At 38.1% G+C, this 16929-nt stretch overlaps 1 long non-coding RNA gene across 4 annotated transcripts in view; it reads left to right on the forward strand.

Annotated features, from left to right (window-relative positions):
• The window catches only part of LOC129401580 (uncharacterized), a 200441-nt gene that overhangs the window by 72834 nt on the left and 110678 nt on the right, over positions 1–16929 (forward strand). For 3 of the 4 annotated variants that reach the window (XR_008628412.1, XR_008628411.1, XR_008628414.1), the window contains exon 2: positions 8272–8367. This is a non-coding gene — a long non-coding RNA (uncharacterized LOC129401580). Of the gene's footprint in view, positions 1–5138; positions 5321–8271; positions 8368–16929 lie in introns of those variants that run through there. The other variant, XR_008628413.1, reaches the window with a different exon arrangement.

Genomic DNA, 16929 nt, shown 5'->3' on the forward strand with positions numbered 1-16929 from the left:
GACTTACAAAATAAAAACCGGAAGCCACCAAATAGAGAATATAGAGAAAAGCTCCTGAGAGATTCCCTAACCTTTTTCTAAATTTAGGTAGCATTTATTGAATGTCATAAGATATCCTCATATTCTTGTAATATCCTTTTATGCCAAAGTTCAAATTGCCTTTATTTTTTAACAAAAAATATTTTGTCTCTATATAAAAATTTCTGGTTTCTCATTTCAACAAAGAAAATTATACTAATCAGAAAAAGTACATACAAAACAAGACCAGACAGTTTAAAATTTATAAACAAGAGACAGTGGGAATCTCACATATTAGAGATAGATTTGGAGTATGGCTAGAATCATGTGGAGGGACTCTGAACAATGTTAATTTTGAAGTAATGGGATATTTTTCAGTATGAAGTAAGAGTGTGAAGGAAAAAGAAATGCCTAATAATTAGTAATCAGTGATAAAATGACCAAATGGTTAAAATAGTATATATAATAATCCTGAGTGCTTATTTATTTATTTATTTATTTATAAGGGACCACACCCAATGGTGCTGAGAGCTTACTCTGCTTTGTGTTCAGAAATTACTCCTGATTGTGCCAGGGGATCAAAGGAGGCTGCTGTATGCAAGGCAAGCACCTTCATTTAACCCCTTATTATCTTCCCAGGTGATTCTTTGGTACTTCCTGAACTTCACCCTTAAGCTCAGTTCATTTAAAATTCTGCCTGTTTCCCCACCTAACACTCTTTTAAGTCTGCTTTCATCTGTTTTATTCTAAGTGTCCATCATTTTTTCATGAGTGATTCCCACAATGGCCATCTGTAGCTGGGCTACTGGCAGTCATTCTTGTCACCAGTTTATCCACATGTTGACTAGAATGGTCTTCTAAAAGGTATTTAGGTGATTCTGCCACACCTCCAAGTAAGATTTGTAGGGTCAGAGAGATAGAACAGTGGGTAAGGTACCTGCTTGCACATGGGTTCAATCCCTGAAACTCTGTTTGGTCCTCCAAAACTGCCAGGATTGAGACCTTACCCAGAGCAGGAGTAAGACCATAACACAGCCTAGTGTGGCTCAAAAACCTGTAAAAAATAGACTTGTAGATGTTGACTTTTGCTTTTCCACATAAAGCCTGATAAGGTACAGTCTCTACCCAACCTCAGCAATACCCCAGTCCTCCCCCTCTCTTTGCTCCTGCCTTGAGAATTGCTTCCATTCCTCTCTTGCTCAGGCACCCTCCATACACGGAAGGATGTTTTTCCACAATGTTGTCTTTCCTGGCATTTTTTCCTAGCCAGCTTTCTTACTTTGTCTTCTTTTACTTGACTAAATTCCTTATTCCTAGAGGAGCAAGAGGAACTCATTCTTTCTGTCATTTGTCATGGTAGTGGTTTTCATCTTCTTTTCTGCAGTACACTGTCAATTCCAGTCGACTCTAAGGTCTCTCAAGGCTTAAGCCTATTGCTTTAGTCCTTACCTCTAATAAGATGCTAACAACTATTAATTGAATGGATAAGTACACGAAAGGCAAGAGAGACAAGGACACACTAGCAAAATACCTCGGCCTCTGACTTACCTACTATTTTCCAAAGATTGGACTTATAAACTTCCATTGTTCATAACTATTTATCTTAAATATGGGGATATTTGTGAGTATTTTATTGACAAAGTCTATATAAGCACGGATTTGGGTAATCAGTAGATAAAACACAATGTGAGTAGGACTCCAAAGTTAGTTCACAAAAGCCTGATTAACTGATAGTATCTCTAAAACTGTAGTGTCTAGTCCTGAAATCCACTCAGTTCCCATGAGACTTGGAGGGACACAGAGATCATGGATGGAAAGAGGACTCCTGGAGCACCAAGAAGGAAAAATACTCTGAGAGATCTGTTCAAAATACTGCCCTTCTGTTAACAAGCATGGGAATGATCAGATAGAAATAGGGAAGAGGGGTCTTGGGGATCTTTCAAGGACCAAGCTGCTTGTAAGTCTGTTAATATATAATAAAATTGTCTAGGGTCGTTTCCTTTGATTGATATACTTTTTGAAAGTATATGTACTGAGCAGAAGTTTCAGGCATACCTGCTGGACTTTATCTGCTGCAACTATACCATTCATTTAGATATAAAGGTAATTATGCATCAGGCTAGACATTCTTCCCAATCAACACATTTTTCAAATTGGAACGTCATGATTTACAAAGTAATTTACAGTTGAGTTTTAGACATATAATATTGCAGCCCTGATTCTACCACCAGTGTCAACTTCCCACCACCATGTTCCCAGGTTCCTTCCTATATTTCCCTCTTTGCCCCCAGCCCCCAAGTCTGCCCTCTTGATAAACACCTTTCTAAGTTCTATTATTAAAGTTTGGGTCTCTTGATTTCAGTGTTGTTGATTCTGTGATTTGGATATTTGACTCTAGCATTCCTTAACATCATCATTGTACCTGAGCCCCTGATTAACTGATGGTGTCTCTATTACTAGTAAGGTGCTTGGCTTGGATCCATTGCTTCTCAGCTGTCTTTTCTCCTCCTGCCCTCCTTTCCCTCTTTCTTCCCTTCCCTTCCCTATACTATACTTTGGTGCCAAGGGTGATCTGGACATCCCCCTTTGAAAAACTACATTCCCTAATCCAGTTATTCCAAATATCACATATAAGTAATATCATCCTGTGTTTATCTTTCTTGTTCTGACTTATTTAATTTAACATGAGGTCTTCCAGTTCCATCCATGTTGCTGCAAATTGAATGATTTCAGCTATGCAGTATTTCTTTACAGGTGTATAATATTCTACTGTGTATAATACAACATCTTCCTAATTCACTTATCTGTCATTGAGCTAGATTTTCTGCATAAGCATTCCATCCCAAGAAGAAGAGGGATGGAGCTTCCAAAGATAGATGGGATTGGTACTGGAACCCTATGAAGGCAAGGAAGTGATATCAATTTATAGAGGTGGTTATAGACATTTTTTGGTGGAAAGAAGGTGAATGATACTCGGAACAAGATGGAAAAGGGAGAGAAAACATTCCTTAATTACTGTGCGTGAAATGCATCAACATTCTTCTGTTTCAATTACCAAATTTTCTGACAACTATTCCCAGTACCCAGTGGAAGAACCAGTTTCTTCAGCTAAATTTTTCTAGAGAATGTTTTATTTTAAAATAATATGGCTGTGAATTTAAAGAGAAAAATCTAAAACCCAGAGAATATCTATTATATAGACAGTTACGTTGCAATGGTTGTTTTTACAAAATGAGATCATACTGAATACTCTGAAAAAGTCTTTTTGTTAAAATTCCAACAAAGAGGATTGCCTGAAATGAAACCCAATGTTCTTTCCAAAGGGATTTACAAATGCAATCCATGCAGTGAGAACATGGGAATTCTGATGAGAACATATTTTTTAAGAATTCATCACCCCCTTTCCTTTCACGCTGGGGGTGGCCTCTTATTCATGGCAGTTGGATGCAACCAGTGAACCGAGTACCAATTTGCTGCTTGGAGAAGAGGTTATTGATTCTCACAGTATGTATGTACTTGGGAATTTTCATTGTTTAACTCTACATGTGAATGATTCTTGCCTCACACTAAATTAAGTCAGGTAGACTGAAAGAGGTACATGAAATCTTTGCGCTTTATTAAAGACTTCAGAGAAAAGTGTTTTAACCATCTGAATATTGCCTTGAGTTAAAAATACTTTGTTCCTTTGAAATATGTCTGGCTATGTTGGAAATATTTTTATAAGCATGAGTCGATTTGAGAGAAAGATGTTGGAGAGAAATTCCCTGTGTAGTTTACCCAGTACCAAAAAGACAATAGAGGTGATGATAAAAATACCAAATTGGATGTATTTCTGGATCTTATCTAAAACTATCATTGCTTGTTTGTTGTATTTCTTATTTTTTTAACATTGCTTTGGGGCTGAAATGTTAATACAGTGGGTAAGGTGCTTATCTTTTCATGTGGCCAACCTAGGTTGATCCCCTGGTATCCCATGTGGTCCCTTGAGCCCACTAGGAGTGATTCTTGAGTTCAGAGCCAGAAGTAACTCATGAGCATTTCTGGGTGTGGCCCCCAAACAAAAAACAAACAGTAACCCCCCCCAAAAAAAAACCAAGAAAAACTATTACTGTTTGAATTGGTGGTTTATTGGATTGGGAATTGTAAACCTCACTGTCTTATTCATATGTTAGCATTATTGGTCATATAAGCTAAATTTGTATTTCTTAAGATAAAGGAAAGGAAGAACAGAGAGTGTGCTTGGTTGAATGCCCAAATTCTCCCTTAATGATGCATTCTTATTTACACTAACAAAGTTTGGTCAGTGGGGGGCTGGAGTGATAGCACAGTAGCTAGGTACTTTCTTTGCAAGTGGCTGACCTGGATTCAGGCCCTGATACCACATATGGTTCTCCTGAGCCCTCCAGGAATGATTCCTGAGTACAGAGAAAGGAATAAGTTCTGAACACTGCTGGCTGTCACCCAAATGCATCCTCCCAATTAAAATGAAAAAATGAGTTGCTAGTCAACATTTGGGGTGGGTAAAATGGACAAAAAATGTATTTGTTCAGCATATGTTCTTAGTTTTCTCTGAAGATATTTGTCACATGACGAGGTCACATACAATTTAGTATTTCCCTTTAGATTGCAAAAATGGGAGATCCTGTTCCACTCTAACCTCTGGTCCCCAATTTTTCCCCTAAAATATTATTGCCCCAGGAATGGTTTATTTTAGCAGGACATATGCCATTTTTAGCAGAGTTAAGCAGCCTTTGTAGCAGAAGGAAATGATTTTTATTATTCCCAGTTATTCTTCATAAAATGACCATAAAGAGTGAGCTTGCCATTAAATCCAAGGCCACAGGGGAGGGTTTTATTTTGGAACAAGGAACATTTCTTTTTTTCTTAATAAAGAAAGACATTTCTGACTCTACCTAGATGAAAAATAGACTGCATGAATATTTATTATCTTCAACTGAGGGATCTTTCTAATATGTGGTTCTGCTTTAAAACCAAAACTCTCTAGGTCTTCATTTGAGTCGGACAATTGGTAGAAGAATTTAGTTACTATTTTTTCCCAAAGACCTGCAGTTTGGGTTTTAATTTTTTTTAGTTGACAAGTTATTTCTTTTTCAGGCCCCCTGATTAAGAAAGACCTTTAAATAAATCAGAGTAATGGGTGACAGAAGCCAATGTAAGGACCACAGAATCGATTATTAGTGGGGAGCAGAAGTCTCAGTGAACAAATGTAGGTGGATGGAATGGAAGTGTAAGAAAGAAAGAATTCCCTGCGGTGACCTTGCATATAAGCCAGGTGAAGCAGGTAACTCTAATTACTGTGTTATCACTTTTCAAATGACTGAAATTTTGTTCTGCAGCAGGTGACCAACCATATGACTAACATAAATGGACATATGCCTAAATAATTACACATGAAAAATGGTGATTATAAACTTGGGAGCCCTTCTCCTAAGCTTCTTGAGAAAGTCTCTGGAGAACCTAGCAAGTCAAAGACTGGGCCAGTTTCAGAGTGTGAGATTTATCTTTAGACAGAAGGACCACCTTAGAGTTCAACCTAGAGACAGGAGCAGGTCACCAGGAGCTGCAATTTGTCAGGGACACAGGAGCAGGGAACTGTTATTATAAATGCAGAGGCAGTCTAGGCCTCTGTGCTAAAGAATGAACCAAATCTCAACAGGTGGGGAGAACGGTGGCAGAATGATAGCTTGACTATATTAAATGAAAGTTGTTCCTGAGATTTAGGTGCTACTTTTGTTTCTGGTCCCCCACTTTACCCCTCCCTAGCTCCATTGAGGCATGGTGAGAGAAAAAAACCATACCAAGTATTGGACAGAAACTAGAGAATGGCTTTTGATTATCAAAAGTAAAACCCATAAGGGTGGAATCATAGAAACAATGAATTTGAGTTGCACCTCAGCATCTGGTAGAACATGTGATGTTCAAGGTATGCTGGTGGGGAGCTGAAGGGAGAACTAGATATTGGAGAAGAAAGAAAATCCTGGGAAGCAGAGAGCCCATAATGCTTATGGTTCTCTCAGCTATAAAACAGACTCTGTGTTTGACATCCAAGAAGGGACAGTGTTAGGTACAGAAATCCCTATGACTTGGTTTCCATTGCTTCCCAGTACACACTCAAAAAAACCCTGCCAAAATCCAGAATGGAAAGGCCTGGTAGTGTTGAAGCTAGGATAATCTAAGCCAGCCTTGACTTGGGGGTTGCACCGAGCACACCACACCTGTGTTAGAATTTGTTCTCTGTGCTCTGTACTGCCACCAGCGTACTCAACTAAGAACTTGCAGGCGACATCTAAGATGGGGCTATCATGTGGGGTTGAGTTTTTGTGGTATCCGATAGGCAGTGTCCAAATTGCATTGAATTGTAGGACAACCAACAGCATTTAAAAAAAATTATTGAATCACCGTGAGATAGTTACAAGCTTTCATGTTTGGGTTACAATCTCACAATGATCAAACACCCCTCCCTCCACCAGTGCACATTCCCCCACCAATATCCCAGGTATACCCCCCTTTCCCACCCTCCCCCTGCCTCCATGGCATACAATATTCCCCATACTCACTCTCTATTTTTGGGCATTATGGCTTGCAACAAAGACACTGACAGGTCATCATGTTTGTTCCATCATCTACTTTCAGCACACATCTCCCATCCCGACTGATTCCTCCAGGCATCGTTTTCTTAGTGATCTCTTCTCTATTCCATATGCCTTCTCTCCTCCACTCATGAAGCAGGCTTCCCACTATGGGGCAATCCTCCTGGCCCTTGTATCTATCTACTGTCCTTGGGTGTCAGCCTCATGTGATGTCATGTCATTCTATACTCCACAAATGAGTGCAGTCCTTCTATGTCTGTCCCTCTCTGACTCATTTCACTTAGCATGATACTCTCCATGTCTATCCATTTATAAGCAAATTTCATGACTTCATCTCTCCTAACAGCTGCATAGTATTTCATTGTGTAGATGTACAAAAATTTCTTTAACTAGTCATCTGTTTTAGGGCACTCGGGTTGTTCCCAGATTTTGGCTATTGTGAACAGTGCTGCAATACCCAACAGTATTGTTTGGCCTGGCTAGGCAGGAGTTCTGCATCTTTGATGTCAGGAGTATTTTAATTAAAGATCTTTTTGACATCTTCCCTATTTCCAAAATCAGAAGTCGTTTCACCTGTCCAAGCTACTTTTCCAGACCCCTTGGAGTTACTATTATACATATCCTTGAATTCCTTTAGCAATCAAACATTGATTATAACCCTTTATCAGAATTAAAATTGTGTTGTAGGATTTTGATTAAGTTGACACTAGGAACTGGGTCTGGACACAGTTGGTTTCCATTGCTTCCCAGTAGACACTCAAAAAAACCCTGCCAAAATCCACAATGGAAAAGCCTGGTAGTGTTGAAGCTATGGTAATCTGAGCCAGCCTTGAATTGGGGGTTGCACCGAGCATTGGTAGTATGTACCAATAGAGTTATTCCTGTAGGAAGTAAAAAATGACAAATGTCCTTCTCCTAGTTCTGCCTCATGTTCTCACAGACCCTACAATGAGTTTAGCATGCTAGATTGGCAAGTATTTTGATATTGGGTATCTAATAAAAGTTCAATATCTATTAGTTAAACCAAATTGCATTTGATATTATAAAGCACTGAAACATGAGACAGATTCTTGAAAGTTTCTTCCATTGGCCTGTCTTTTATGCTTCCATTGCTTTTACTACACACTTTAATTCTAATATTTTCAAACAACAAACTGATTTGTTGACTAGTTTGGTAACTACCTCCTAGCTTTTGTAGTGCACAATAATTTTGTATAACGTAAACCTACTATGATTATAAGGCATAGCTGTATAGTTATTAACTAGGTACATTTATATATATTTTGCATCTTTTGATTTCTTCACCCATCATTCCAAATTATATTTACCTTCCTGTTTTTCAAATATAACTAGTGTTTGGGAGACTTGGGGATCAATCAGATCTGGGATTAACTCCTGGATTCAGTTCACCCTTATTAATTATATGGACTTGGGGCCACTCTTAATCTAAGTTTGCTTCCCCCCTCTAAAAAACAGGGATAGACAGTCAAATTATTTCATGGAGTGAGAATAAAGTAACAAAGGGCTAGGCAGGCAGAGTTCATTCAAGTACAAGGTAGAAAAAGGACAGTAGCATAGCAATTTATTCTAGCCATCAGCATCAGTTTGCAATAACTTGCTCTTCTTGTATTCTTACTTTCAGTCTCTGCATTAAACTCAGAAAGAAAAGAAATTCCCAGGAGACAGTGAATCTCAAGCTGATCCTTAGTTATGAGCAAGAGGTCTCTGGAACTAAGAGGTGAGCAAGAGGTTATCTGTAGAAACTGCATTCTAAATTCCCTAGCATAAGCAGCAGACCACAGAGCTAACAGCCACAAGATTGCCTATTTTCACCTAAATAAGATGGTGACTCTTAATGCTTATTTAGAATTTTGAAAACCTTTATGAAAAATGGATATGACTAAGTGAGAATGTCAGGACTTTTCTTTTCTTTTCTTTTCTTTTTTTTTGCTTTTTTGGGTCACTCCCGGTGATGCACAGGGGTCACTCCTGGCTCTGCACTCAGGAATTACCCCTGGCGGTGCTCAGGGGACCATATGGGATGCTGGGAATCGAACCCAGGTCGGCCGCGTGCAAGGCAAGCGCCCTACCCGCTGTGCTATCGCTCCAGCCTCTGTCAGGACTTTTCTGATGCTGTCAAATCATTTAGTGAGCTGTTTGCTGTGTAGGGATTTGTACTTTTTTCTGTACATAAACCTTCTACTCTAAGCCCATAGAATATCCCCATATCCTGGAACTAGGATTCCCAGATTATCCTGTTCATAAAATGGGCCTGGAAGGTGGGAGCTAAAGGATGGAGGATAAGAATTCCTTCCTTACAGCCTTGGAACAGACAGTATTTGGGAATGTTGGGAGGATGGAAAAAGAAAATCCCATGCATACACATTTCAATTTCCTCCATACCCATTGATTTAATCCTTATGACTACAAATTGGTGTGAGCATTATGGTTTGAATTAGTAAATCTGTGGTCTACTCATGCAAATTGTTCTTTGCTGCTCACCTTGGGGTTTCTTGATTTCAAACATTTGGTAGTATGTACCAATAGAGTTATTCCTGTAGGAAGTGAAAAATGACTAATGTCCTTCTCCTAGTGCTTTATAAACTAGATCAGCATTCTTTAACTTTTTATACCTGTGGACCAGCACCTATCTAGTCCACAGGTGTATAAAGGTTATAAAGGCTGATCCACAGAATGACAATTATAGCCACTGCAGTAGATGAGTGGTTTACAAAATCCCTACACCTGCAAACCTGTACTGGTCCTTGAATTGGGGGTTGAAAACCACTAAACTAAACAACAACATCTTAGTATGTGAAACTTAAAAATGTAAGTACTTGTTTTCCTCAATCTCACCCCAATTCAAACTTCTCAACTTTGGGTTCGTGGCAGTCAGTGATTCTTGAGATAACCCTACATTTAAAAATTTTCTACAATCAGTTTATATTCAGAGCTAAGAACTATCTTTTTACTATTAAGCTATACAGCTGTTATTAATGCAAAGAGAGATCTGAAGTATGTTATTTTTCATTTTTATGTTTTTTGGGGTGGGCCCACTCCTAACTGTACTTAGGACCTACTTCTAGCTCAGTGCTCAGGGATCACGCCTAGTATGTAGCCATGAAGACTGAACTATGGTATTTTTCAAACTTTTACATTTTAACATTCCATGTATCTGTTGGAATAATGCATTTGGGATGAAATTTTCATTACCTATGTAGAATGAATTTATTATAATAAGCTCATTTTGGACATCTTGAAGTTTCAGTTTTAGACAACTGTAACATAGCAAATATTGCAATAAAGTAAATCCTATGAAATTTTTATTTCTAAATTTATATGGACGTTAGGTTTACATTCTTCTATAGTCTGTGACTGAGTGTATAAAAGCTATTCTGAGTGAATAATAGATTTATGGGGTGTTTTTTTTGTTTGTTTTGTTTTGCTTTTTGGGTTATACCCGTCAATGTAGAGGGGTTACTCCTGGCTCATACACTCAGGACTTACTCCTGGCAGTGCTCAGGGGATCATACAGGGTGTTGGGAATCGAACCTGGGATGGTCGCGTGCAAGGCAAACACCCTACCCACTGTACTATCACTCCAGCCCCATATAATAGATTTATATTTAAAAAATCATACACGCTGATGGCCAGAGATAGTATAGCAGGTCAGGCACATGTTTTGCATGCAGCTTACCCAGGTTCAGTCCCTGGCACCTCATATAATCCCCCAAGTTCCACCATAAGTGATCCCTGAACACAGAACCAGGAGCAGGTCTCAAGCACTACCAGGTGTGACTGCCCCTAGAAACCTCTAACATTATATCTCTAACATGATATAATTTAAAGTAATTTATTGCAACTTAATACTAACCATCATCTAAGTTTTTGAGGCATTATCTTTTTGCTGCTAGAGGTTCTGGCCATGATGTTGATACTGGACAGATACTAGCAACTTTTTGCATGTTTATTTGTTTGGGGGCATACTTGGCAATGCTCAGGGATTATTCCTCGATCTGCATTCAGAAATTACTCCTGTGGTGCTCGAGGAATGGTATGGGATGCCTAGAATAGAACCCAGGTTGACCATGTGCATTGCAAATGCCCTACCTGCTATACTATCACTTGAACCCAGTAGCAATGTTTTAAAAATAGCACTGCAGTGATGTTTGCTGTACCAGTGGACTTCTTTCACAAAAAATTTCTCTGTAGTATGCGATACTGTCTAATAGCATTTTATCTACAGTCAAACTCTTATAATGCAAAATTTCAATGTTCTCTTAATCCTGACAGTGCAGGATTTAATCAAGCCTAGGTAAATTTTAAATCCTTTGATGTCATTTCAACAATAGTCACAGTATCTTCACAAAAATTATTTTCCTTCTCTACCCATACATGGCAACTCTTTATCCTTCAAGACTTTATGAGATTGCAGCAAAAGAGTCACATCTCCAGGCTCCACTTCTCATTGCAGTTCTCTTCCTATATCTATTATATTTGGGACTGCTTTCTGCACTAAAGCCTTGAACTCCTCAAAACCATGAGATCTTACAAATGCTAGTTGTTGTTGCTATTTGAACGCTTCCCATGAATCACAAGCATTCTTAATGGTATTTAATGCGGCACATTCTTTTTCAAGGTTTCCATTTAAGTTTGCCAAGGTCCACTGAGGAATTACTATCTATGGCAGCAATAGCATTACAAAATGAATGTTTCAAATAATACTTAAATGTTCTTTGTGGGCTGCAGAATGGATATTATGATCAGTATGAAAACATTCATCTTTGTGTACATATCCATCAGAATCCTTGGATGGTGAATTATCAATGAGTAGTCATGTTTTGAGAGAAACTTTTGTCTGAGTGGTATATTTCAACAATGTGTGGTAAAGTACTCGGTAATAGAGAGAGAGAGAGAGAGAGAGAGAGAGAGAGAGAGAGAGAGAGAGAGACAGAGACAGAGACAGAGAGACAAAGACAGAGACAGACAGAGGGAAAATGCCTGCCATAGAGGCATAGATGCAGGCTGGGGGAGGGGAGTAACAGGAGGGAAACTGAGGTCATTGGTGGTGGAAAATGGACACTGGTGGAGGGATAAGTGTTGGATCCTTGTATGACTGAAATCTGATCATGAACAGCTTTGAAGTTGAGTATCTTACAGTGACTCAGTTAAAAAAATTAAAATTAAAAAAATACTCAATAAACCATGTAGTAAACAATTAATATATTATTTTGTCTTTTTTGTTTTTTGAATTATGTTTTCTTGTTATTTGGATTCTTATTATAGAACCCAGGCAGAATAGATTTAACATCATTCCTAAGGGAGTTAGATTTTTCAGAATGGCAAATGACAATTTGCTTCAACTTAATGTCACCAGCTGCTGTAGCAACAAGACAATCACTCTGCTCTTCAAAGATTTGAAGTCAGGCATTCACTGCTCCAGCTAGAATATTTCTCAATCGAATCTTCATCCAATATAATACTGGAGCATCTATGATGAACATCTGTCATTTAGTGTAGTTACTTCCATCAATTATTTTAGCTAGTTCTTCTGGATAAAGTGTTGCTATTTCTATATTATCATTGATTGCTTCATCTTGAAGTTTGAAAGAAGGCAACTTCTTGACATAGATCTTATGGTCCAACCTCTGTTTCTCTTAGACTTTTCTAAAGCTTTCACCCCTCTATCAGCCTTAATGGAACTGGAGAAATTATCTTCTATATTAGGCTTTGGCTTAAAGTACTGTTGTGATTACTTTGATTTTTCTGGAGGTGGGGGAAAGTGGTGCTGAGGGGATGCCAGGGGCCACTCACTATGCTTCTTGTCACCTATTTTTCCAGGTCTGTACCCACTGATTCTCAAAGGATCATGTAGTTATGGGATTGAGGTACCCTCCATGCACCCTAAATCTTGTGCTATTTCCCTGGCTTCTGGTTTGGTCTTGTATTTTGACCATTAAAACTTTCTGAATATTAGCAATAAGGCTATTTAGCTTCCTTATCATTCATGTGTTCATTAGTGTACACTTTTAATTTCTTTCCGAGCTTTCTGTTTGCACTTATACTTGGCTGATTGGTCTAGCAGAACTAGATCTCAACCTGTTGTGCCTTAGGCTTGACTCCTAAGATTTCACATGTCTAGTTTTTTATTTTCAGTCAGAGACATGGGACATTGTACTTGAAACATATAAAGGATTATTATCATATAAAGTGTTGCAAACTTTAATACTGAATCTCAGTTAACAGAGACTTGAGAAGAGAGAGAAAAATGGGGAAATGGTGGGTCAGTGGAACAGTCAAAACACACACTTACCAATTAAGTTCCATGTCTTCTATGAGCATAGTTTGTGGCACCCCCAAACAGTTACTATAGTAACAAAAATCATTGATTAAAGATCACAGGAGAGATAACAATAATGGAAAATTTTGAAGTATTTCAGGAATTATCCAGATCTAAAGTGAGCACAAGATATTAGAAAACCGGTCCTGATTGATTTGTTTAATGCAGAGTTGTCTCGAATCTTCGATTAGAACAAAATACATTATTTGTGGATCCCAATAAAGGAAAGTGCAATGAAATGAGGCATGCATGCATTTCTTTCTGGTTGATAATTGGGTAATTTCAATCCCTCAAAGTTTTAATGAGTAGTGTAAGCACTGTTTGAAAAAAGCAAAAATCCTAGTTATTGTCTGAAAAAAACCTGGTTAGTGTTGTCATTTGCTGGTTAAGAAAAACCTAACATCAAAGCCTTTAGATCAAGTGTTACTTGTTTGGAAAAAAATTCCAGAGATAATAGAGGAATGCTATTTTAAAAAAGTACTGCATTCTCAATGTTCTTGGTGATATAGACACTAATTCCATGTGAATACTTGGAGCAAACATGCCAATTGTGAATTGAAAAGGAACCTAGGGAGTATAAATATGAAGAGGTTTTGTATATAGTTAAATTGTTGACATTTTATTTCTCTATTAATCATATAACATAGTGATGCATCATAGACTGAAGAGACAGTACAGTTGGCTAAAGTGCTTTCCCTACATGCTGCTCACTGGGGTTTGATCCCTGGCACCACTATGGTGTCCCAAGAGCACCTGGAGTAATCCCTGAGCACAGTTCCGGGAGTAATCTTTGACAACAGCCTAGTGTAGGTTCTCTCCCTGCCACACTATTCATCAAATAGTGATGAATCTTATAGCAATGCAGTCTTTGTTTCATAATTGTATGGTATTTGTGTTGGTGTTTTCAAATAATAATATTGGTGATATTTCCTAATTCCAAATTGTCCTCTGATAACAGTATATGTGAAACTATATAGGAAGCCCAGGGAATCATCCACATGTATATATACAATTAACTCCCATAAAAATAACTTCTCTCTGAATTAAAGAGAGGTGAAGCACCATATTTTGTTTCTGCTTGGTGGCCACATACTCAGGGCAATACTCAGGGCTCACTCCTACCTCTATGCTCACTCCTGGAAGAGCTCAGGGGACCATATGGGGTGCAGGGGATTGAACCCAGATGAGCTATGTGCAAGACAAATGTCCTATTCATTATATTATCTCTTAAACCCCCAACAACATGTTACTAAGTGATAATAGAAAAGGGTTTGGGTTACATTAAGAGGTGTTTACTCCCATTTTATTGGAATTTAAAAGAACTGAGTACATGAAGAAATAATGAATTTACAGGAAAGTTTTTAAGTAGCCTGTATTAATGGAGGTTAGTTACCAATTTACCTCATCTTGACCTTACCCTGAGAAGCAGCCATTTTTCTCTCTGTTGGATACCTCGTAGAAGTAACTCTTAGGACCCAGTAATCTGGGGGGGGGGAAGTATAGCATAGCACTATTCTTGCATGCAACAGACCCAGTTTGATTCCTTGCACTGCATATGATCCCCCCAAACACTGCCAAGAGTAAGCCCTGAGCAAAAGAATGTATGGCCCCCCAAAAGCGATAAGACCTATAATCTCCATGTCCCATAATTCTCTCACATGCTACCCATTAATATCTCAAAATAGCTTTCATATAAACCCCACATTGCTCACCTTCAGGCAAACATCTCTCCATAAATTTATCCGAACCTATTTTAGATGCCTTTCTATACTTGTTAGTATTTTCTGAATATATCCATTTTGTATCTCTTATAACAAGATAGCATAGGTCCTGGTTTATCTAGAAGTCTTATTTCATGCCTATTTTTCAGATCTTATTGTATTCTGCATGCCCTTTCATTACAAAAGTATTCTGACTAGAGATATATCATCTATAATCTTTCTACTTTTAACAGATGAAATAAACAATATTTGAGGTGGGCTGATAGCAAAACTTAAAGCAGGGCTCTCATCATTTTATAAGTGTATAAGTCTTATTATTTTATAGGTATATTTATATATTATTGACTTGAGCTTTATATCACGTTGTCTCATGGGAAGCTTTTCCACATTGTCCCTTGGTGGTTTTATGGCATATGCAAATGCTCAGTGTCATATATGTTAGAATGTGAACCCACCATTTAATTTGACAAGACCTTTATCACCCAAAATGCTGCTTAGTCATTTATGATATTCTGCTATAGAAAGGTATAATCTTATTTTTCTCTATCATTAACCTTTTGCTTGATGAAAATATTGCATTGAATAATCTCCTGGCACTGCACCTCTTTCTAGTTTGAACTCTATTCACATCTTGGGACCCATTTAACATCATAAACATGCTTGATTATATTACTATCCAGGCTATGTATTTCTGCTCATTACATAATAATATCTTGGGATATCTTAGCAAATATGTACTGAAACTTTAAGATAGCTAATGTAGAATAACGTTTCCTCATCTGTGTATCTAGATCTTGGACCACAGTACTGAAAGCAAAAGACAGGTCTAATTTGACTTATTTTTAGTTCCCACAGTACCTATGAAATACAATAAATGACCCATAGAAAGAGCCAGTGTTTAATGAATATTTGTTGATCCAAAGAAGGATTTTTTCATAGAAGCACAAGCAGAAGACTCTTGCTTATGACTCCTGCTGTGAAAAAAAGTCTTCTTCTTTACACCTGTCAAGGACATCTGCTTTGGGAAGTCCCACACACTGCTTAGGTCCACACCAGAGTATGAATTGACTATTTTGCTAATCACGTAAATATTATTGCCCAAATGAAAACATGATTGAGGCTGCAAGTATGAACTGAATGCAGAAAGTGCCAGATCTTTAATGTAAGCAATTAATTAAGCATCATATTTAAGTCTGGTAATAGGTCCCTGGGTGATAATCAAATCAAATATCACCAGCTGCTGATAGAACAGGCTCTTTAATGAAGAGTTCCCTATGCTGAATTGAAGATGGGGGTGACAATGAAGTGATTTTTCTGAGGCTCAGTTTGCTAAGCATCTTCTCAGGAGAGCTGTGTGAAACTTCTTTATATGTGTACCTGCCATAAATCTGGCAAACATCAAATCAGATAAAGTGATGAAGGTTCAAATTTGGAAGCTATAGAGAGCTGTGTTTTACTCTTGGTCCTCTTTCTTCTAGTCTTGGAGGATCTTGTGAACTATCTGAGCCTTAATTTCTTTAGCTTAAAATCAGTTCAAGGGATGTTACTCCAGTGGTAATGCAAGTGCCTTGCATATGCAAGACTTTGGATTCCATTCCCAGGACCACTCGATGCCATTAGCACCCAGGTATAGCCCTGCTGGACCTGAGCACTGCCTGACATTTGTTTTCTGAGCACTGTTAGTTGATGCTCTTGATGTGCAGGCTATATCTAACAAAAATAGTGTTAGAATTGTACAAAAATACCCCCTCAACCCCATCACAAAATGGGGAGAAGAAATGAACAGAAGCTTCCTCAAAAAAGAAATACAAATGGTCAAAAGCATGAAAAAATGTTCTATATTGCTAATTATCAGAGAGTTACAAATCAAAACAACAATGAGATATCATCTCACATCACAGAGACTGGCACACATTCAAAAGATCAAAAGCAACCAGTGTTGGGTGGATGTGGGGAAAAAGGGATGCTCTTTCGCTAATGTTGGTGGGAATGCAGATTGGTCCAGACTTTTTGGAAAACAATATGGATAGTCCTTCAAAAACTAGAAATTGAGCTTCCCTATGACCCTGAAATACCACTTATATATCCTGAGAGTGCACAAATGCACAGTAGAAATAACATCTGAAGCTATATGTTCATTGCAGCACTGTTCACAATAGCCAGAATCTGGAAACAACCTGAGTTCCCGAGAACAGACAACTGGTTAAAGACACTTTGGTACATATACACAACAGAATAC

Source organism: Sorex araneus, chromosome 1 (assembly GCF_027595985.1).
Source record: "Sorex araneus isolate mSorAra2 chromosome 1, mSorAra2.pri, whole genome shotgun sequence".
NCBI classification, from domain to species: domain Eukaryota; kingdom Metazoa; phylum Chordata; class Mammalia; order Eulipotyphla; family Soricidae; genus Sorex; species Sorex araneus.